Source organism: Hyla sarda, unplaced genomic scaffold (assembly GCF_029499605.1).
Source record: "Hyla sarda isolate aHylSar1 unplaced genomic scaffold, aHylSar1.hap1 scaffold_1174, whole genome shotgun sequence".
Taxonomy (NCBI): domain Eukaryota; kingdom Metazoa; phylum Chordata; class Amphibia; order Anura; family Hylidae; genus Hyla; species Hyla sarda.
In genome coordinates this window covers 60,001-82,709 of record NW_026607797.1, presented here as the reverse complement: position 1 = coordinate 82,709, position 22,709 = coordinate 60,001, and the positions used below count along the sequence as shown (strand labels likewise).

Sequence of the window (22,709 nt, the reverse complement as noted above, 5' to 3'; positions counted from 1 at the left end):
CCCATTCACGTATCTGAAAAGAGAAAAAAAAAAAGGTTAGGACATCATTTGCGATCTCACCTGGTGAGTGCGCCCATACTGCAGTGTGTAACAGGGAGCCTCCAACTGTTCTTGTCTGCCTACTGTATCCTGTATATACAGTCATCTATAGATGGCTGTATATACAGGAGAGCGCACAAAGATTTAACTCAGAGCTGCAGTGTGGGTTAATTCTTTCCTTGCTGGGCTCCTGTATAGTATACATGGATACACTATGCCCCCTGTATACTATACAGCGGGCGGAGGTAAGTAGTGATGCTCTCCACCCTGTATATGTATATGCTATACATCACTCCTCACCTCCTTACACCCCGTGGGGCTGGCGCTCTGCATCCGACCCATGGAGTAGTACCTGCAGTGAAAAAAATGCACACAGGGTACAAAAATGTTTGTTTCCGCACACCAGCAAAAATGCAAGAAAAAACACAAGGGGAGAGATTAATCAAAACCTATGTAGAGGAAGAGTGGTGCAGTTGCCCATAGCAACCTATCAGATTGCTCCTTTCATTTTTGTAAAGAAGCAATCTGATTGGTTGTCATGGGCAACTGCACTACTCTTTCTCTGTACAGTTTTTGATAAATCTCCCCCCCAAAAAACCTCAGTGAAATCCTGAAAAACAATAGAACGAAAGCCCAGCGTCCAGGATACACCACTATTCCTGTGAGGTGTAGATCAGGTCTACAAATAGAACTTTGTGGAGATTTAGACCATTGCACGAAATTTATCATGGGGCTTGCACAAGTTTGATAAATTTGGAGAAATTGCTCCAAATTTAGACCAACCAAAATGATCTACAAAAAACGTCTACCAACAACAACATTGATACATCTCCCCCTAAGTGCCTCACTATTTCATAGTTTCACATTTGCATCTATTACACCATAGCTGTATAGCTCTTCATGTTTTAACTGCATATTCATGTTGCACCTATATCTTTGTGCTGGCAGTGTCCTGCTGCATTCTTCTGTTGCTGTATATCTATCTATCTATCTATCTATCTCATATCTATCTGTCTATCTATCTATCTCATATCTATCTATCTATCTAGAAAAATAAAGCCAGTGCAGTACTCCATAAAGTGAAAAACGGGGTGATTTATTCCATCAAAAAAACGTTACCTAATGGGGGCATTACCTACCTGATGAAACTACCTACTGGGGGCATTACCTATCTGGGGGCACTACCTACTGGGGGCATTACCTTCTACATACCTACTGGGGGCATTACCTACTACATGCTTACTGGGGGCAATAAATACGACCTACCTGGAGGCATCAACTACTACCTACTGGGGATATTACCTACCTGGAGGCATCACCTACTAGGTACATTATCGATCTGCTTGGGTATCCTATCTTATAGGGGTATTCCCTACCTACCCACTGTGGGCTTTACCTGTGTGATGGGGGAAACGATGTAAAGGGACCTGTCTACCCCCTTGAGTGACCAACTGCCTAAAGGAGGGGGGGCTACCTACTCTTCCCCCCAACCCACTTTTCTACCCACTATACTGAGCGCTATAAGCGCTGGAAAAGTGCAGAGTCTTAAATGTTTGTTTGGCAGGTTCTGTGGAGTTGTGGCTGGAAGAAATAGTCATGACGGTCTGGGCCGGATGGATAAGAAAAGGAAATTGACTGACACCGATCAGAGAAGACGTCACCTGATGTAACTTTATGTAATCTCTTATATGGTCTGTAGAGCCTGTGTAGAGCTGAGGCACTAACTTCTGTGTAAAGGGGTTTATTCAGTATTTGTATGGTAATATTATCCTGTTACTATGTGGAGGTAATGTGTAGTCATAGTGTGGTACAATTATTTGAACCTTGTATAGAGCTGTTGTTGGTTATACTGGTCTGTGGTCTATGGTCTATTTATCAACTGCTGGTTTGGTGTATGTTGAGTAACTTATACAAAGTAAGAGATTATTATTATTATTATTGTCTTCTATTCTTTAAAGTAAACATTTTTGGATTATTCTTAGTTCTGACCCAGTTGCATGGAATAATGGTCTACTGTAGTGTTTTCCAACCAGGGTGCCTCCAGCTGTTGCAAAACTACATTTTCCAGCATGCCCAAGCAGCCAAAAGCTGTCTGGACATGCTGGAGGCACCCTGGTTGGGAAAAGCTGGTCTACAATAAAGCTATTGAAGTGCAAAGTTCATATTCATATTTATGTATGTGTTTTAAAATGAATGCTTTCCCCTTTTATGAACAAGTATATAATTACGATATGCCATGAGCTTGAAAAATTACACAATATGGGGCTGGTATGCAACTTTTTCCAGGGCTGGTTTTTATCCCCAGTCCGGCCCTGCCCGTGGCTGTTGGTTTTATACCGTTTGGGGACAGCCAAGGAGGCGTCAGCAGGCAACACAGGTAAGTGTGTGCTTGTGTGTGTGTGTGTGTGTTTCCTATGCAGATCCTAAACCCAGTATCAAATGCAAGTAGGAGGAGTAAGAAGGGTTCCTGCCAAAGCCAGGTTATGGATTGCATTTAAAAATGGTCCATCAGAGTGAAATGGACTCCCATCTTCCTGCTTAGCAATAATGATATGGGTTTAGGGTCTGCTGTGTGTACTGGTGGGTGACTGCCACCCAGCCAGAGTGTGTATGGGAGGCTGCCAGCCAGCCTCCCTTCCTACAAGTAATGATGGTGCATGTGAAGGGGACAGCGTTGGTTCCTCCCCTTTCACAGTTATCACTTCTCATCCTTCCTTTTGGCTGGTATCAAATGTGGTGTCTGTTTATATCAGTTTAATATCTGATATGTCCCCTATCTGGTAGCATATATTAAATGCACCACCAGGTTTCAGTGTTGGAAAGAAAGATTATCTGTTTATTTGCTGCAGCTGCTTGCTGGCTAGTCCAGTGGGCCCCTACTGCAGGCAATAGACAATAGGTGGTGCCTATGTGCATAGGTGGATAGGACATCAGCTATGAGGCATTTGTTTGTACAAACTGCTGCTCACAACTAATGTTGTAATATAGTGTCTCCATCTGCTGGTGGTATTGAATAAGCAATAGTGCAATGATAGGGTCTGAAAAAGAAGAAAAATAAGAAGCAGCAGCATAGGAAAGAAGGAAAACATGGAGAGAAGAAAAAAAGAAGGTAAAAATGAGGTGAAAACATGTTTAAAAAAGTATTTCCATCTCTCTCTCTCTATGTATATATATATATATATATATATATATATATATATTAAAAGAAAAAAAAATTATATATATATATATATATATATATATATACATATAGAGAGAGAGATAAATATATATAGAGATAGATGGGTGGATAGATGGATAGATGGATAGATAGATAGATAGATAGATAGACATACATACACACATACACACATACATACATACATACATATGTGTGTATTGTTGGAGTTGCAAACATGGGTGCACTTGACAAACTCAGTGCGGCTATTCCCCATTGAAAGATTGTTGCACCCAGGACCCTTAGCACTGGGATATGCTACTCAATACCACTGGCATGGCCAGGTGTAAACAACATCTGACCTTTGTTGTGTATGTAACCATGGAGATTGTGATGTCGCCTAGGCCCACCAAAGAACAGCCTTGTCAGAAGCAGCACTGCCATGAGCAGAAGTAGCAGCACCATAGGTTGTCAAATAAGTTGGATTTAACCAAGACAAGTGAGTCCAATAGGATGCAGGTATGTCCTCTATCCTTACAGCTTCCCGTGGCTGTTGGTTTTATACCGTTTGGGGACAGCCAAGGAGGCGTCAGCAGGCAACACAGGTAAGTGTGTGCTTGTATGTGTATGTGTGTGTGTGTGTGTGTGTGTTTCCTATGCAGATCCTAAACCCAGTATCAAATGCAAGTAGGAGGAGTAAGAAGGGTTCCTGCCAAAGCCAGGTTATGGATTGCATTTAAAAATGGTCCATCAGAATGAAATGGACTCCCATCTTCCTGCTTAGCAATAATGATATGGGTTTAGGGTCTGCTGTGTGTACTGGTGGGTGACTGCCACCCAGCCAGAGTGTGTATGGGAGGCTGCCAGCCAGCCTCCCTTCCTACAAGTAATGATGGTGCATGTGAAGGGGACAGCGTTGGTTCCTCCCCTTTCACAGTTATCACTTCTCATCCTTCCTTTTGGCTGGTATCAAATGTGGTGTCTGTTTATATCAGTTTAATATCTGATATGTCCCCTATCTGATAGCATATATTAAATGCACCACCAGGTTTCAGTGTTGGAAAGAAAGATTATCTGTTTATTTGCTGCAGCTGCTTGCTGGCTAGTCCAGTGGGCCCCTACTGCAGGCAATAGACAATAGGTGGTGCCTATGTGCCTAGGTGGATAGGACATCAGCTATGAGGCATTTGTTTGTACAAACTGCTGCTCACAACTAATGTTGTAATATAGTGTCTCCATCTGCTGGTGGTATTGAATAAGCAATAGTGCAATGATAGGGTCTGAAAAAGAAGAAAAATAAGAAGCAGCAGCATAGGAAAGAAGGAAAACATGGAGAGAAGAAAAAAAGAAGGTAAAAATGAGGTGAAAACATGTTTAAAAAAGTATTTCCATCTCTCTCTCTCTCTATATGTATATATATATATATATATATATATATATATATATATATATATTTAAAAGAAAAAAAACTTATATATATATATATATATATATATATATATATACATATAGAGAGAGATAAATATATATAGAGATAGATGGGTGGATAGATAGATAGATAGATAGACATACATACACACATACACACATACACACATACACACATACACACATACACACATACATACATACATACATATGTGTGTATTGTTGGAGTTGCAAACATGGGTGCACTTGACAAACTCAGTGCGGCTATTCCCCATTGAAAGATTGTTGCACCCAGGACCCTTAGCACTGGGATATGCTACGCAATACCACTGGCATGGCCAGGTGTAAACAATATCTGACCTTTGTTGTGTATGTAACCATGGAGATTGTGATGTCGCCTAGGCCCACCAAAGAACAGCCTTGTCAGAAGCAGCACTGCCATGAGCAGAAGTAGCAGCACCATAGGTTGTCAAATAAGTTGGATTTAACCAAGACAAGTGAGTCCAATAGGATGCAGGTATGTCCTCTATCCTTACAGCTTCCCGTGCCTGTTGGTTTTATACCGTTTGGGGACAGCCAAGGAGGCGTCAGCAGGCAACACAGGTAAGTGTGTGCTTGTATGTGTGTGTGTGTGTGTGTGTGTGTTTCCTATGCAGATCCTAAACCCAGTATCAAATGCAAGTAGGAGGAGTAAGAAGGGTTCCTGCCAAAGCCAGGTTATGGATTGCATTTAAAAATGGTCCATCAGAGTGAAATGGACTCCCATCTTCCTGCTTAGCAATAATGATATGGGTTTAGGGTCTGCTGTGTGTACTGGTGGGTGACTGCCACCCAGCCAGAGTGTGTATGGGAGGCTGCCAGCCAGCCTCCCTTCCTACAAGTAATGATGGTGCATGTGAAGGGGACAGCGTTGGTTCCTCCCCTTTCACAGTTATCACTTCTCATCCTTCCTTTTGGCTGGTATCAAATGTGGTGTCTGTTTATATCAGTTTAATATCTGATATGTTCCCTATCTGATAGCATATATTAAATGCACCACCAGGTTTCAGTGTTGGAAAGAAAGATTATCTGTTTATTTGCTGCAGCTGCTTGCTGGCTAGTCCAGTGGGCCCCTACTGCAGGCAATAGACAATAGGTGGTGCCTATGTGCCTAGGTGGATAGGACATCAGCTATGAGGCATTTGTTTGTACAAACTGCTGCTCACAACTAATGTTGTAATATAGTGTCCCCATCTGCTGGTGGTATTGAATAAGCAATAGTGCAATGATAGGGTCTGAAAAAGAAGAAAAATAAGAAGCAGCAGCATAGGAAAGAAGGAAAACATGGAGAGAAGAAAAAAAGAAGGTAAAAATGAGGTGAAAACATGTTTAAAAAAGTATTTCCATCTCTCTCTCTCTCTCTATATGTATATACATATATATATATATATATATATATATATATATATATATTTAAAACAAAAAAAAATTATATATATATATATATATATACATATAGAGAGAGAGAGAGATAAATATATATAGAAATAGATGGGTGGATAGATAGATAGATAGATAGATAGATAGACATACATACACACATACACACATACACAGATACACACATACATACATACATACATATGTGTGTATTGTTGGAGTTGCAAACATGGGTGCACTTGACAAACTCAGTGCGGCTATTCCCCATTGAAAGATTGTTGCACCCAGGACCCTTAGCACTGGGATATGCTACTCAATACCACTGGCATGGCCAGGTGTAAACAACATCTGACCTTTGTTGTGTATGTAACCATGGAGATTGTGATGTCGCCTAGGCCCACCAAAGAACAGCCTTGTCAGAAGCAGCACTGCCATGAGCAGAAGTAGCAGCACCATAGGTTGTCAAATAAGTTGGATTTAACCAAGACAAGTGAGTCCAATAGGATGCAGGTATGTCCTCTATCCTTACAGCTTCCCGTGCCTGTTGGTTTTATACCGTTTGGGGACAGCCAAGGAGGCGTCAGCAGGCAACACAGGTAAGTGTGTGCTTGTATGTGTGTGTGTGTGTGTGTGTGTGTGTGTGTGTGTTTCCTATGCAGATCCTAAACCCAGTATCAAATGCAAGTAGGAGGAGTAAGAAGGGTTCCTGCCAAAGCCAGGTTATGGATTGCATTTAAAAATGGTCCATCAGAGTGAAATGGACTCCCATCTTCCTGCTTAGCAATAATGATATGGGTTTAGGGTCTGCTGTGTGTACTGGTGGGTGACTGCCACCCAGCCAGAGTGTGTATGGGAGGCTGCCAGCCAGCCTCCCTTCCTACAAGTAATGATGGTGCATGTGAATGGGACAGCGTTGGTTCCTCCCCTTTCACAGTTATCACTTCTCATCCTTCCTTTTGGCTGGTATCAAATGTGGTGTCTGTTTATATCAGTTTAATATCTGATATGTCCCCTATCTGATAGCATATATTAAATGCACCACCAGGTTTCAGTGTTGGAAAGAAAGATTATCTGTTTATTTGCTGCAGCTGCTTGCTGGCTAGTCCAGTGGGCCCCTACTGCAGGCAATAGACAATAGGTGGTGCCTATGTGCATAGGTGGATAGGACATCAGCTATGAGGCATTTGTTTGTACAAACTGCTGCTCACAACTAATGTTGTAATATAGTGTCTCCATCTGCTGGTGGTATTGAATAAGCAATAGTGCAATGATAGGGTCTGAAAAAGAAGAAAAATAAGAAGCAGCAGCATAGGAAAGAAGGAAAACATGGAGAGAAGAAAAAAAGAAGGTAAAAATGAGGTGAAAACATGTTTAAAAAAGTATTTCCATCTCTCTCTCTCTCTCTCTATATGTATATACATATATATATATATATATATATATATATATTTAAAAGAAAAAAAAATTATATATATATATATATATATATATATATATATATATACATATAGAGAGAGAGAGATAAATATATATAGAGATAGATGGGTGGATAGATAGTTAGATAGATAGACATACACACATACACACATACACACATACATACATACATACATACATATGTGTGTATTGTTGGAGTTGCAAACATGGGTGCACTTGACAAACTCAGTGCGGCTATTCCCCATTGAAAGATTGTTGCACCCAGGACCCTTAGCACTGGGATATGCTACTCAATACCACTGGCATGGCCAGGTGTAAACATCATCTGACCTTTGTTGTGTATGTAACCATGGAGATTGTGATGTCGCCTAGGCCCACCAAAGAACAGCCTTGTCAGAAGCAGCACTGCCATGAGCAGAAGTAGCAGCACCATAGGTTGTCAAATAAGTTGGATTTAACCAAGACAAGTGAGTCCAATAGGATGCAGGTATGTCCTCTATCCTTACAGCTTCCCGTGGCTGTTGGTTTTATACCGTTTGGGGACAGCCAAGGAGGCGTCAGCAGGCAACACAGGTAAGTGTGTGCTTGTATGTGTGTGTGTGTGTGTGTGTGTGTTTCCTATGCAGATCCTAAACCCAGTATCAAATGCAAGTAGGAGGAGTAAGAAGGGTTCCTGCCAAAGCCAGGTTATGGATTGCATTTAAAAATGGTCCATCAGAGTGAAATGGACTCCCATCTTCCTGCTTAGCAATAATGATATGGGTTTAGGGTCTGCTGTGTGTACTGGTGGGTGACTGCCACCCAGCCAGAGTGTGTATGGGAGGCTGCCAGCCAGCCTCCCTTCCTACAAGTAATGATGGTGCATGTGAAGGGGACAGCGTTGGTTCCTCCCCTTTCACAGTTATCACTTCTCATCCTTCCTTTTGGCTGGTATCAAATGTGGTGTCTGTTTATATCAGTTTAATATCTGATATGTCCCCTATCTGATAGCATATATTAAATGCACCACCAGGTTTCAGTGTTGGAAAGAAAGATTATCTGTTTATTTGCTGCAGCTGCTTGCTGGCTAGTCCAGTGGGCCCCTACTGCAGGCAATAGACAATAGGTGGTGCCTATGTGCCTAGGTGGATAGGACATCAGCTATGAGGCATTTGTTTGTACAAACTGCTGCTCACAACTAATGTTGTAATATAGTGTCTCCATCTGCTGGTGGTATTGAATAAGCAATAGTGCAATGATAGGGTCTGAAAAAGAAGAAAAATAAGAAGCAGCAGCATAGGAAAGAAGGAAAACATGGAGAGAAGAAAAAAGAAGGTAAAAATGAGGTGAAAACATGTTTAAAAAAGTATTTCCATCTCTCTCTCTCTCTCTCTATATGTATATACATATATATATAGATATATATATATATATATATATATATATATATATTTAAAAGAAAAAAAAAATTATATATATATATATATATATATATATATATACATATAGAGAGAGAGAGAGATAAATATATATAGAGATAGATGGGTGGATAGATAGATAGATAGATAGACATACATACACACATACACACATACACAGATACACACATACATACATACATACATATGTGTGTATTGTTGGAGTTGCAAACATGGGTGCACTTGACAAACTCAGTGCGGCTATTCCCCATTGAAAGATTGTTGCACCCAGGACCCTTAGCACTGGGATATGCTACTCAATACCACTGGCATGGCCAGGTGTAAACAACATCTGACCTTTGTTGTGTATGTAACCATGGAGATTGTGATGTCGCCTAGGCCCACCAAAGAACAGCCTTGTCAGAAGCAGCACTGCCATGAGCAGAAGTAGCAGCACCATAGGTTGTCAAATAAGTTGGATTTAACCAAGACAAGTGAGTCCAATAGGATGCAGGTATGTCCTCTATCCTTACAGCTTCCCGTGGCTGTTGGTTTTATACCGTTTGGGGACAGCCAAGGAGGCGTCAGCAGGCAACACAGGTAAGTGTGTGCTTGTATGTGTGTGTGTGTGTGTGTGTGTGTGTGTTTCCTATGCAGATCCTAAACCCAGTATCAAATGCAAGTAGGAGGAGTAAGAAGGGTTCCTGCCAAAGCCAGGTTATGGATTGCATTTAAAAATGGTCCATCAGAGTGAAATGGACTCCCATCTTCCTGCTTAGCAATAATGATATGGGTTTAGGGTCTGCTGTGTGTACTGGTGGGTGACTGCCACCCAGCCAGAGTGTGTATGGGAGGCTGCCAGCCAGCCTCCCTTCCTACAAGTAATGATGGTGCATGTGAAGGGGACAGCGTTGGTTCCTCCCCTTTCACAGTTATCACTTCTCATCCTTCCTTTTGGCTGGTATCAAATGTGGTGTCTGTTTATATCAGTTTAATATCTGATATGTCCCCTATCTGATAGCATATATTAAATGCACCACCAGGTTTCAGTGTTGGAAAGAAAGATTATCTGTTTATTTGCTGCAGCTGTTTGCTGGCTAGTCCAGTGGGCCCCTACTGCAGGCAATAGACAATAGGTGGTGCCTAGGTGGATAGGACATCAGCTATGAGGCATTTGTTTGTACAAACTGCTGCTCACAACTAATGTTGTAATATAGTGTCTCCATCTGCTGGTGGTATTGAATAAGCAATAGTGCAATGATAGGGTCTGAAAAAGAAGAAAAATAAGAAGCAGCAGCATAGGAAAGAAGGAAAACATGGAGAGAAGAAAAAAAGAAGGTAAAAATGAGGTGAAAACATGTTTAAAAAAGTATTTCCATCTCTCTCTCTCTCTATATGTATATACATATATATATATATATATATATATATATATATATATATATACATATATTTAAAAGAAAAGAAAAAAAAAAATATATATATATATATACATATAGAGAGAGATAAATATATATAGAGATAGATGGGTGGATAGATAGATAGATAGATAGATAGATAGACATACATACACACATACACACATACACACATATGTGTGTATTGTTGGAGTTGCAAACATGGGTGCACTTGACAAACTCAGTGCGGCTATTCCCCATTGAAAGATTGTTGCACCCAGGACCCTTAGCACTGGGATATGCTACTCAATACCACTGGCATGGCCAGGTGTAAACAACATCTGACCTTTGTTGTGTATGTAACCATGGAGATTGTGATGTCGCCTAGGCCCACCAAAGAACAGCCTTGTCAGAAGCAGCACTGCCATGAGCAGAAGTAGCAGCACCATAGGTTGTCAAATAAGTTGGATTTAACCAAGACAAGTGAGTCCAATAGGATGCAGGTATGTCCTCTATCCTTACAGCTTCCCGTGGCTGTTGGTTTTATACCGTTTGGGGACAGCCAAGGAGGCGTCAGCAGGCAACACAGGTAAGTGTGTGCTTGTATGTGTATGTGTGTGTGTGTGTGTGTGTGTGTGTGTGTGTGTGTGTGTTTCCTATGCAGATCCTAAACCCAGTATCAAATGCAAGTAGGAGGAGTAAGAAGGGTTCCTGCCAAAGCCAGGTTATGGATTGCATTTAAAAATGGTCCATCAGAGTGAAATGGACTCCCATCTTCCTGCTTAGCAATAATGATATGGGTTTAGGGTCTGCTGTGTGTACTGGTGGGTGACTGCCACCCAGCCAGAGTGTGTATGGGAGGCTGCCAGCCAGCCTCCCTTCCTACAAGTAATGATGGTGCATGTGAAGGGGACAGCGTTGGTTCCTCCCCTTTCACAGTTATCACTTCTCATTCTTCCTTTTGGCTGGTATCAAATGTGGTGTCTGTTTATATCAGTTTAATATCTGATATGTCCCCTATCTGATAGCATATATTAAATGCACCACCAGGTTTCAGTGTTGGAAAGAAAGATTATCTGTTTATTTGCTGCAGCTGCTTGCTGGCTAGTCCAGTGGGCCCCTACTGCAGGCAATAGACAATAGGTGGTGCCTATGTGCCTAGGTGGATAGGACATCAGCTATGAGGCATTTGTTTGTACAAACTGCTGCTCACAACTAATGTTGTAATATAGTGTCTCCATCTGCTGGTGGTATTGAATAAGCAATAGTGCAATGATAGGGTCTGAAAAAGAAGAAAAATAAGAAGCAGCAGCATAGGAAAGAAGGAAAACATGGAGAGAAGAAAAAAAGAAGGTAAAAATGAGGTGAAAACATGTTTAAAAAAGTATTTCCATCTCTCTCTCTCTATATATGTATATACATATATATATATATATATATATATTTAAAAGAAAAAAAAATTATATATATATATATATATATATATATATACATATATAGAGAGAGAGATAAATATATATAGAGATAGATGGGTGGATAGATAGATAGATAGATAGACATACATACACACATACACACATACATACATACATACATATGTGTGTATTGTTGGAGTTGCAAACATGGGTGCACTTGACAAACTCAGTGCGGCTATTCCCCATTGAAAGATTGTTGCACCCAGGACCCTTAGCACTGGGATATGCTACTCAATACCACTGGCATGGCCAGGTGTAAACAACATCTGACCTTTGTTGTGTATGTAACCATGGAGATTGTGATGTCGCCTAGGCCCACCAAAGAACAGCCTTGTCAGAAGCAGCACCATAGGTTGTCAAATAAGTTGGATTTAACCAAGACAATTGAGTCCAATAGGATGCAGGTATGTCCTCTATCCTTACAGCTTCCCGTGGCTGTTGGTTTTATACCATTTGGGGACAGCCAAGGAGGCGTCAGCAGGCAACACAGGTAAGTGTGTGCTTGTATGTGTGTGTGTGTGTGTGTGTGTGTGTGTGTTTCCTATGCAGATCCTAAACCCAGTATCAAATGCAAGTAGGAGGAGTAAGAAGGGTTCCTGCCAAAGCCAGGTTATGGATTGCATTTAAAAATGGTCCATCAGAGTGAAATGGACTCCCATCTTCCTGCTTAGCAATAATGATATGGGTTTAGGGTCTGCTGTGTGTACTGGTGGGTGACTGCCACCCAGCCAGAGTGTGTATGGGAGGCTGCCAGCCAGCCTCCCTTCCTACAAGTAATGATGGTGCATGTGAAGGGGACAGCGTTGGTTCCTCCCCTTTCACAGTTATCACTTCTCATCCTTCCTTTTGGCTGGTATCAAATGTGGTGTCTGTTTATATCAGTTTAATATCTGATATGTTCCCTATCTGATAGCATATATTAAATGCACCACCAGGTTTCAGTGTTGGAAAGAAAGATTATCTGTTTATTTGCTGCAGCTGCTTGCTGGCTAGTCCAGTGGGCCCCTACTGCAGGCAATAGACAATAGGTGGTGCCTATGTGCCTAGGTGGATAGGACATCAGCTATGAGGCATTTGTTTGTACAAACTGCTGCTCACAACTAATGTTGTAATATAGTGTCCCCATCTGCTGGTGGTATTGAATAAGCAATAGTGCAATGATAGGGTCTGAAAAAGAAGAAAAATAAGAAGCAGCAGCATAGGAAAGAAGGAAAACATGGAGAGAAGAAAAAAAGAAGGTAAAAATGAGGTGAAAACATGTTTAAAAAAGTATTTCCATCTCTCTCTCTCTCTCTATATGTATATACATATATATATATATATATATATATATATATATATTTAAAACAAAAAAAAATTATATATATATATATATATATACATATAGAGAGAGAGAGAGATAAATATATATAGAAATAGATGGGTGGATAGATAGATAGATAGATAGATAGATAGACATACATACACACATACACACATACACAGATACACACATACATACATACATACATATGTGTGTATTGTTGGAGTTGCAAACATGGGTGCACTTGACAAACTCAGTGCGGCTATTCCCCATTGAAAGATTGTTGCACCCAGGACCCTTAGCACTGGGATATGCTACTCAATACCACTGGCATGGCCAGGTGTAAACATCATCTGACCTTTGTTGTGTATGTAACCATGGAGATTGTGATGTCGCCTAGGCCCACCAAAGAACAGCCTTGTCAGAAGCAGCACTGCCATGAGCAGAAGTAGCAGCACCATAGGTTGTCAAATAAGTTGGATTTAACCAAGACAAGTGAGTCCAATAGGATGCAGGTATGTCCTCTATCCTTACAGCTTCCCGTGGCTGTTGGTTTTATACCGTTTGGGGACAGCCAAGGAGGCGTCAGCAGGCAACACAGGTAAGTGTGTGCTTGTATGTGTGTGTGTGTGTGTGTGTGTGTTTCCTATGCAGATCCTAAACCCAGTATCAAATGCAAGTAGGAGGAGTAAGAAGGGTTCCTGCCAAAGCCAGGTTATGGATTGCATTTAAAAATGGTCCATCAGAGTGAAATGGACTCCCATCTTCCTGCTTAGCAATAATGATATGGGTTTAGGGTCTGCTGTGTGTACTGGTGGGTGACTGCCACCCAGCCAGAGTGTGTATGGGAGGCTGCCAGCCAGCCTCCCTTCCTACAAGTAATGATGGTGCATGTGAAGGGGACAGCGTTGGTTCCTCCCCTTTCACAGTTATCACTTCTCATCCTTCCTTTTGGCTGGTATCAAATGTGGTGTCTGTTTATATCAGTTTAATATCTGATATGTCCCCTATCTGATAGCATATATTAAATGCACCACCAGGTTTCAGTGTTGGAAAGAAAGATTATCTGTTTATTTGCTGCAGCTGCTTGCTGGCTAGTCCAGTGGGCCCCTACTGCAGGCAATAGACAATAGGTGGTGCCTATGTGCCTAGGTGGATAGGACATCAGCTATGAGGCATTTGTTTGTACAAACTGCTGCTCACAACTAATGTTGTAATATAGTGTCTCCATCTGCTGGTGGTATTGAATAAGCAATAGTGCAATGATAGGGTCTGAAAAAGAAGAAAAATAAGAAGCAGCAGCATAGGAAAGAAGGAAAACATGGAGAGAAGAAAAAAGAAGGTAAAAATGAGGTGAAAACATGTTTAAAAAAGTATTTCCATCTCTCTCTCTCTCTCTCTATATGTATATACATATATATATAGATATATATATATATATATATATATATATATATATTTAAAAGAAAAAAAAAATTATATATATATATATATATATATATATATATATATACATATAGAGAGAGAGAGAGATAAATATATATAGAGATAGATGGGTGGATAGATAGATAGATAGATAGACATACATACACACATACACACATACACAGATACACACATACATACATACATACATATGTGTGTATTGTTGGAGTTGCAAACATGGGTGCACTTGACAAACTCAGTGCGGCTATTCCCCATTGAAAGATTGTTGCACCCAGGACCCTTAGCACTGGGATATGCTACTCAATACCACTGGCATGGCCAGGTGTAAACAACATCTGACCTTTGTTGTGTATGTAACCATGGAGATTGTGATGTCGCCTAGGCCCACCAAAGAACAGCCTTGTCAGAAGCAGCACTGCCATGAGCAGAAGTAGCAGCACCATAGGTTGTCAAATAAGTTGGATTTAACCAAGACAAGTGAGTCCAATAGGATGCAGGTATGTCCTCTATCCTTACAGCTTCCCGTGGCTGTTGGTTTTATACCGTTTGGGGACAGCCAAGGAGGCGTCAGCAGGCAACACAGGTAAGTGTGTGCTTGTATGTGTGTGTGTGTGTGTGTGTGTGTGTGTTTCCTATGCAGATCCTAAACCCAGTATCAAATGCAAGTAGGAGGAGTAAGAAGGGTTCCTGCCAAAGCCAGGTTATGGATTGCATTTAAAAATGGTCCATCAGAGTGAAATGGACTCCCATCTTCCTGCTTAGCAATAATGATATGGGTTTAGGGTCTGCTGTGTGTACTGGTGGGTGACTGCCACCCAGCCAGAGTGTGTATGGGAGGCTGCCAGCCAGCCTCCCTTCCTACAAGTAATGATGGTGCATGTGAAGGGGACAGCGTTGGTTCCTCCCCTTTCACAGTTATCACTTCTCATCCTTCCTTTTGGCTGGTATCAAATGTGGTGTCTGTTTATATCAGTTTAATATCTGATATGTCCCCTATCTGATAGCATATATTAAATGCACCACCAGGTTTCAGTGTTGGAAAGAAAGATTATCTGTTTATTTGCTGCAGCTGTTTGCTGGCTAGTCCAGTGGGCCCCTACTGCAGGCAATAGACAATAGGTGGTGCCTAGGTGGATAGGACATCAGCTATGAGGCATTTGTTTGTACAAACTGCTGCTCACAACTAATGTTGTAATATAGTGTCTCCATCTGCTGGTGGTATTGAATAAGCAATAGTGCAATGATAGGGTCTGAAAAAGAAGAAAAATAAGAAGCAGCAGCATAGGAAAGAAGGAAAACATGGAGAGAAGAAAAAAAGAAGGTAAAAATGAGGTGAAAACATGTTTAAAAAAGTATTTCCATCTCTCTCTCTCTCTATATGTATATACATATATATATATATATATATATATATATATATATATATATATATATACATATATTTAAAAGAAAAGAAAAAAAAAAAATATATATATATATATACATATAGAGAGAGAGAGATAAATATATATAGAGATAGATGGGTGGATAGATAGATAGATAGATAGATAGACATACATACACACATACACACATACACACATATGTGTGTATTGTTGGAGTTGCAAACATGGGTGCACTTGACAAACTCAGTGCGGCTATTCCCCATTGAAAGATTGTTGCACCCAGGACCCTTAGCACTGGGATATGCTACTCAATACCACTGGCATGGCCAGGTGTAAACAACATCTGACCTTTGTTGTGTATGTAACCATGGAGATTGTGATGTCGCCTAGGCCCACCAAAGAACAGCCTTGTCAGAAGCAGCACTGCCATGAGCAGAAGTAGCAGCACCATAGGTTGTCAAATAAGTTGGATTTAACCAAGACAAGTGAGTCCAATAGGATGCAGGTATGTCCTCTATCCTTACAGCTTCCCGTGGCTGTTGGTTTTATACCGTTTGGGGACAGCCAAGGAGGCGTCAGCAGGCAACACAGGTAAGTGTGTGCTTGTATGTGTATGTGTGTGTGTGTGTGTGTGTGTGTGTGTGTGTGTGTGTGTTTCCTATGCAGATCCTAAACCCAGTATCAAATGCAAGTAGGAGGAGTAAGAAGGGTTCCTGCCAAAGCCAGGTTATGGATTGCATTTAAAAATGGTCCATCAGAGTGAAATGGACTCCCATCTTCCTGCTTAGCAATAATGATATGGGTTTAGGGTCTGCTGTGTGTACTGGTGGGTGACTGCCACCCAGCCAGAGTGTGTATGGGAGGCTGCCAGCCAGCCTCCCTTCCTACAAGTAATGATGGTGCATGTGAAGGGGACAGCGTTGGTTCCTCCCCTTTCACAGTTATCACTTCTCATTCTTCCTTTTGGCTGGTATCAAATGTGGTGTCTGTTTATATCAGTTTAATATCTGATATGTCCCCTATCTGATAGCATATATTAAATGCACCACCAGGTTTCAGTGTTGGAAAGAAAGATTATCTGTTTATTTGCTGCAGCTGCTTGCTGGCTAGTCCAGTGGGCCCCTACTGCAGGCAATAGACAATAGGTGGTGCCTATGTGCCTAGGTGGATAGGACATCAGCTATGAGGCATTTGTTTGTACAAACTGCTGCTCACAACTAATGTTGTAATATAGTGTCTCCATCTGCTGGTGGTATTGAATAAGCAATAGTGCAATGATAGGGTCTGAAAAAGAAGAAAAATAAGAAGCAGCAGCATAGGAAAGAAGGAAAACATGGAGAGAAGAAAAAAAGAAGGTAAAAATGAGGTGAAAACATGTTTAAAAAAGTATTTCCATCTCTCTCTCTATATATATGTATATACATATATATATATATATATATATATATTTAAAAGAAAAAAAAATTATATATATATATATATATATATATATATATATATACATATATAGAGAGAGAGATAAATATATATAGAGATAGATGGGTGGATAGATAGATAGATAGATAGACATACATACACACATACACACATACATACATACATACATATGTGTGTATTGTTGGAGTTGCAAACATGGGTGCACTTGACAAACTCAGTGCGGCTATTCCCCATTGAAAGATTGTTGCACCCAGGACCCTTAGCACTGGGATATGCTACTCAATACCACTGGCATGGCCAGGTGTAAACAACATCTGACCTTTGTTGTGTATGTAACCATGGAGATTGTGATGTCGCCTAGGCCCACCAAAGAACAGCCTTGTCAGAAGCAGCACCATAGGTTGTCAAATAAGTTGGATTTAACCAAGACAATTGAGTCCAATAGGATGCAGGTATGTCCTCTATCCTTACAGCTTCCCGTGGCTGTTGGTTTTATACCATTTGGGGACAGCCAAGGAGGCGTCAGCAGGCAACACAGGTAAGTGTGTGCTTGTATGTGTGTGTGTGTGTGTGTGTGTGTGTGTGTTTCCTATGCAGATCCTAAACCCAGTATCAAATGCAAGTAGGAGGAGTAAGAAGGGTTCCTGCCAAAGCCAGGTTATGGATTGCATTTAAAAATGGTCCATCAGAGTTAAATGGACTCCCATCTTCCTGCTTAGCAATAATGATATGGGTTTAGGGTCTGCTGTGTGTACTGGTGGGTGACTGCCACCCAGCCAGAGTGTGTATGGGAGGCTGCCAGCCAGCCTCCCTTCCTACAAGTAATGATGGTGCATGTGAAGGGGACAGCGTTGGTTCCTCCCCTTTCACAGTTATCACTTCTCATCCTTCCTTTTATCTGGTATCAAATGTGGTGTCTGTTTATATCAGTTTAATATCTGATATGTCCCCTATCTGATAGCATATATTAAATGCACCACCAGGTTTCAGTGTTGGAAAGAAAGATTATCTGTTTATTTGCTGCAGCTGCTTGCTGGCTAGTCCAGTGGGCCCCTACTGCAGGCAATAGACAATAGGTGGTGCCTATGTGCATAGGTGGATAGGACATCAGCTATGAAGCATTTGTTTGTACAAACTGCTGCTCACAACTAATGTTGTAATATAGTGTCTCCATCTGCTGGTGGTATTGAATAAGCAATAGTGCAATGATAGGGTCTGAAAAAGAAGAAAAATAAGAAGCAGCAGCATAGGAAAGAAGGAAAACATGGAGAGAAGAAAAAAAGAAGGTAAAAATGAGGTGAAAACATGTTTAAAAAAGTATTTCCATCTCTCTCTCTCTCTCTCTCTCTATATGTATATACATATATATATATATATATATATATATATATATTTAAAAGAAAAGAAAAAAAAATATATATATATATATACATATAGAGAGAGAGAGAGATAAATATATATAGAGATAGATGGGTGGATAGATAGATAGATAGATAGACATACATACACACATACACACATACACACATACACACATACACACATACATATGTGTGTATTGTTGGAGTTGCAAACATGGGTGCACTTGACAAACTCAGTGCGGCTATTCCCCATTGAAAGATTGTTGCACCCAGGACCCTTAGCACTGGGATATGCTACTCAATACCACTGGCATGGCCAGGTGTAAACAACATCTGACCTTTGTTGTGTATGTAACCATGGAGATTGTGATGTCGCCTAGGCCCACCAAAGAACAGCCTTGTCAGAAGCAGCACTGCCATGAGCAGAAGTAGCAGCACCATAGGTTGTCAAATAAGTTGGATTTAACCAAGACAAGTGAGTCCAATAGGATGCAGGTATGTCCTCTATCCTTACAGCTTCCCGTGGCTGTTGGTTTTATACCGTTTGGGGACAGCCAAGGAGGCGTCAGCAGGCAACACAGGTAAGTGTGTGCTTGTATGTGTGTGTGTGTGTGTGTGTTTCCTATGCAGATCCTAAACCCAGTATCAAATGCAAGTAGGAGGAGTAAGAAGGGTTCCTGCCAAAGCCAGGTTATGGATTGCATTTAAAAATGGTCCATCAGAGTGAAATGGACTCCCATCTTCCTGCTTAGCAATAATGATATGGGTTTAGGGTCTGCTGTGTGTACTGGTGGGTGACTGCCACCCAGCCAGAGTGTGTATGGGAGGCTGCCAGCCAGCCTCCCTTCCTACAAGTAATGATGGTGCATGTGAAGGGGACAGCGTTGGTTCCTCCCCTTTCACAGTTATCACTTCTCATCCTTCCTTTTGGCTGGTATCAAATGTGGTGTCTGTTTATATCAGTTTAATATCTGATATGTCCCCTATCTGATAGCATATATTAAATGCACCACCAGGTTTCAGTGTTGGAAAGAAAGATTATCTGTTTATTTGCTGCAGCTGCTTGCTGGCTAGTCCAGTGGGCCCCTACTGCAGGCAATAGACAATAGGTGGTGCCTATGTGCCTAGGTGGATAGGACATCAGCTATGAGGCATTTGTTTGTACAAACTGCTGCTCACAACTAATGTTGTAATATAGTGTCTCCATCTGCTGGTGGTATTGAATAAGCAATAGTGCAATGATAGGGTCTGAAAAAGAAGAAAAATAAGAAGCAGCAGCATAGGAAAGAAGGAAAACATGGAGAGAAGAAAAAAAGACGGTAAAAATGAGGTGAAAACATGTTTAAAAAAGTATTTCCATCTCTCTCTCTCTCTCTATGTATATACATATATATATATATATATATATATATATTTAAAAGAAAAAAAAATTATATATATATATATATATATATATATATACATATAGAGAGAGAGAGATAAATATATATAGAGATAGATGGGTGGATAGATGGATGGATAGATAGATAGATAGATAGATAGACAGACATACATACACACATACACACATACACACATACATACATACATACATACATATGTGTGTATTGTTGGAGTTGCAAACATGGGTGCACTTGACAAACTCAGTGCGGCTATTCCCCATTGAAAGATTGTTGCACCCAGGACCCTTAGCACTGGGATATGCTACTCAATACCACTGGCATGGCCAGGTGTAAACAACATCTGACCTTTGTTGTGTATGTAACCATGGAGATTGTGATGTCGCCTAGGCCCACCAAAGAACAGCCTTGTCAGAAGCAGCACTGCCATGAGCAGAAGTAGCAGCACCATAGGTTGTCAAATAAGTTGGATTTAACCAAGACAAGTGAGTCCAATAGGATGCAGGTATGTCCTCTATCCTTACAGCTTCCCGTGGCTGTTGGTTTTATACCGTTTGGGGACAGCCAAGGAGGCGTCAGCAGGCAACACAGGTAAGTGTGTGTGTGTGTGTTTCCTATGCAGATCCTAAACCCAGTATAAAATGCAAATAGGAGGAGTAAGAAGGGTTCCTGCCAAAGCCAGGTTATGGATTGCATTTAAAAATGGTCCATCAGAGTGAAATGGACTCCCATCTTCCTGCTTAGCAATAATGATATGGGTTTAGGGTCTGCTGTGTGTACTGGTGGGTGACTGCCACCCAGCCAGAGTGTGTATGGGAGGCTGCCAGCCAGCCTCCCTTCCTACAAGTAATGATGGTGCATGTGAAGGGGACAGCGTTGGTTCATCCCCTTTCACAGTTATCACTTCTCATCCTTCCTTTTGGCTGGTATCAAATGTGTTGTCTGTTTATATCAGTTTAATATCTGATATGTCCCCTATCTGATAGCATATATTAAATGCACCACCAGGTTTCAGTGTTGGAAAGAAAGATTATCTGTTTATTTGCTGCAGCTGCTTGTTGGCTAGTCCAGTGGGCCCCTACTGCAGGCAATAGACAATAGGTGGTGCCTATGTGCCTAGGTGGATAGGACATCAGCTATGAGGCATTTGTTTGTACAAACTGCTGCTCACAACTAATGTTGTAATATAGTGTCTCCATCTGCTGGTGGTATTGAATAAGCAATAGTGCAATGATAGGGTCTGAAAAAGAAGAAAAATAAGAAGCAGCAGCATAGGAAAGAAGGAAAACATGGAGAGAAGAAAAAAAGAAGGTAAAAATGAGGTGAAAACATGTTTAAAAAAGTATTTCCATCTCTCTCTCTCTCTCTATGTATAAACATATATATATATATATATATATATATATATATTTAAAAGAAAAAAAAATTATATATATATATATATATATATATATATACATATAGAGAGAGAGAGATAAATATATATAGAGATAGATGGGTGGATAGATAGATAGATAGATAGATAGACATACATACACACATACACACATACACACATACACACATACACACATACATACATACATACATACATATGTGTGTATTGTTGGAGTTGCAAACATGGGTGCACTTGACAAACTCAGTGCGGCTATTCCCCATTGAAAGATTGTTGCACCCAGGACCCTTAGCACTGGGATATGCTACTCAATACCACTGGCATGGCCAGGTGTAAACAACATCTGACCTTTGTTGTGTATGTAACCATGGAGATTGTGATGTCGCCTAGGCCCACCAAAGAACAGCCTTGTCAGAAGCAGCACTGCCATGAGCAGAAGTAGCAGCACCATAGGTTGTCAAATAAGTTGGATTTAACCAAGACAAGTGAGTCCAATAGGATGCAGGTATGTCCTCTATCCTTACAGCTTCCCGTGGCTGTTGGTTTTATACCGTTTGGGGACAGCCAAGGAGGCGTCAGCAGGCAACACAGGTAAGTGTGTGCTTGTATGTGTGTGTGTGTGTGTGTTTCCTATGCAGATCCTAAACCCAGTATCAAATGCAAGTAGGAGGAGTAAGAAGGGTTCCTGCCAAAGCCAGGTTATGGATTGCATTTAAAAATGGTCCATCAGAGTGAAATGGACTCCCATCTTCCTGCTTAGCAATAATGATATGGGTTTAGGGTCTGCTGTGTGTACTGGTGGGTGACTGCCACCCAGCCAGAGTGTGTATGGGAGGCTGCCAGCCAGCCTCCCTTCCTACAAGTAATGATGGTGCATGTGAAGGGGACAGCGTTGGTTCCTCCCCTTTCACAGTTATCACTTCTCATCCTTCCTTTTGGCTGGTATCAAATGTGGTGTCTGTTTATATCAGTTTAATATCTGATATGTCCCCTATCTGATAGCATATATTAAATGCACCACCAGGTTTCAGTGTTGGAAAGAAAGATTATCTGTTTATTTGCTGCAGCTGCTTGCTGGCTAGTCCAGTGGGCCCCTACTGCAGGCAATAGACAATAGGTGGTGCCTATGTGCCTAGGTGGATAGGACATCAGCTATGAGGCATTTGTTTGTACAAACTGCTGCTCACAACTAATGTTGTAATATAGTGTCTCCATCTGCTGGTGGTATTGAA

General features: G+C 41.0%; 3 pseudogenes; all 3 read left to right on the top strand.

Annotated features, from left to right (window-relative positions):
• Positions 1-2,741: 2,741 nt before the first annotated feature.
• LOC130302644 (U2 spliceosomal RNA) lies at positions 2,742-2,844 on the top strand (annotated as a pseudogene).
• Positions 2,845-5,562: 2,718 nt separating this feature from the next.
• On the top strand, positions 5,563-5,665 carry LOC130302646 (U2 spliceosomal RNA; annotated as a pseudogene).
• A 6,915-nt stretch (positions 5,666-12,580) lies between these two features.
• On the top strand, positions 12,581-12,683 carry LOC130302645 (U2 spliceosomal RNA; annotated as a pseudogene).
• Positions 12,684-22,709: the final 10,026 nt, after the last annotated feature.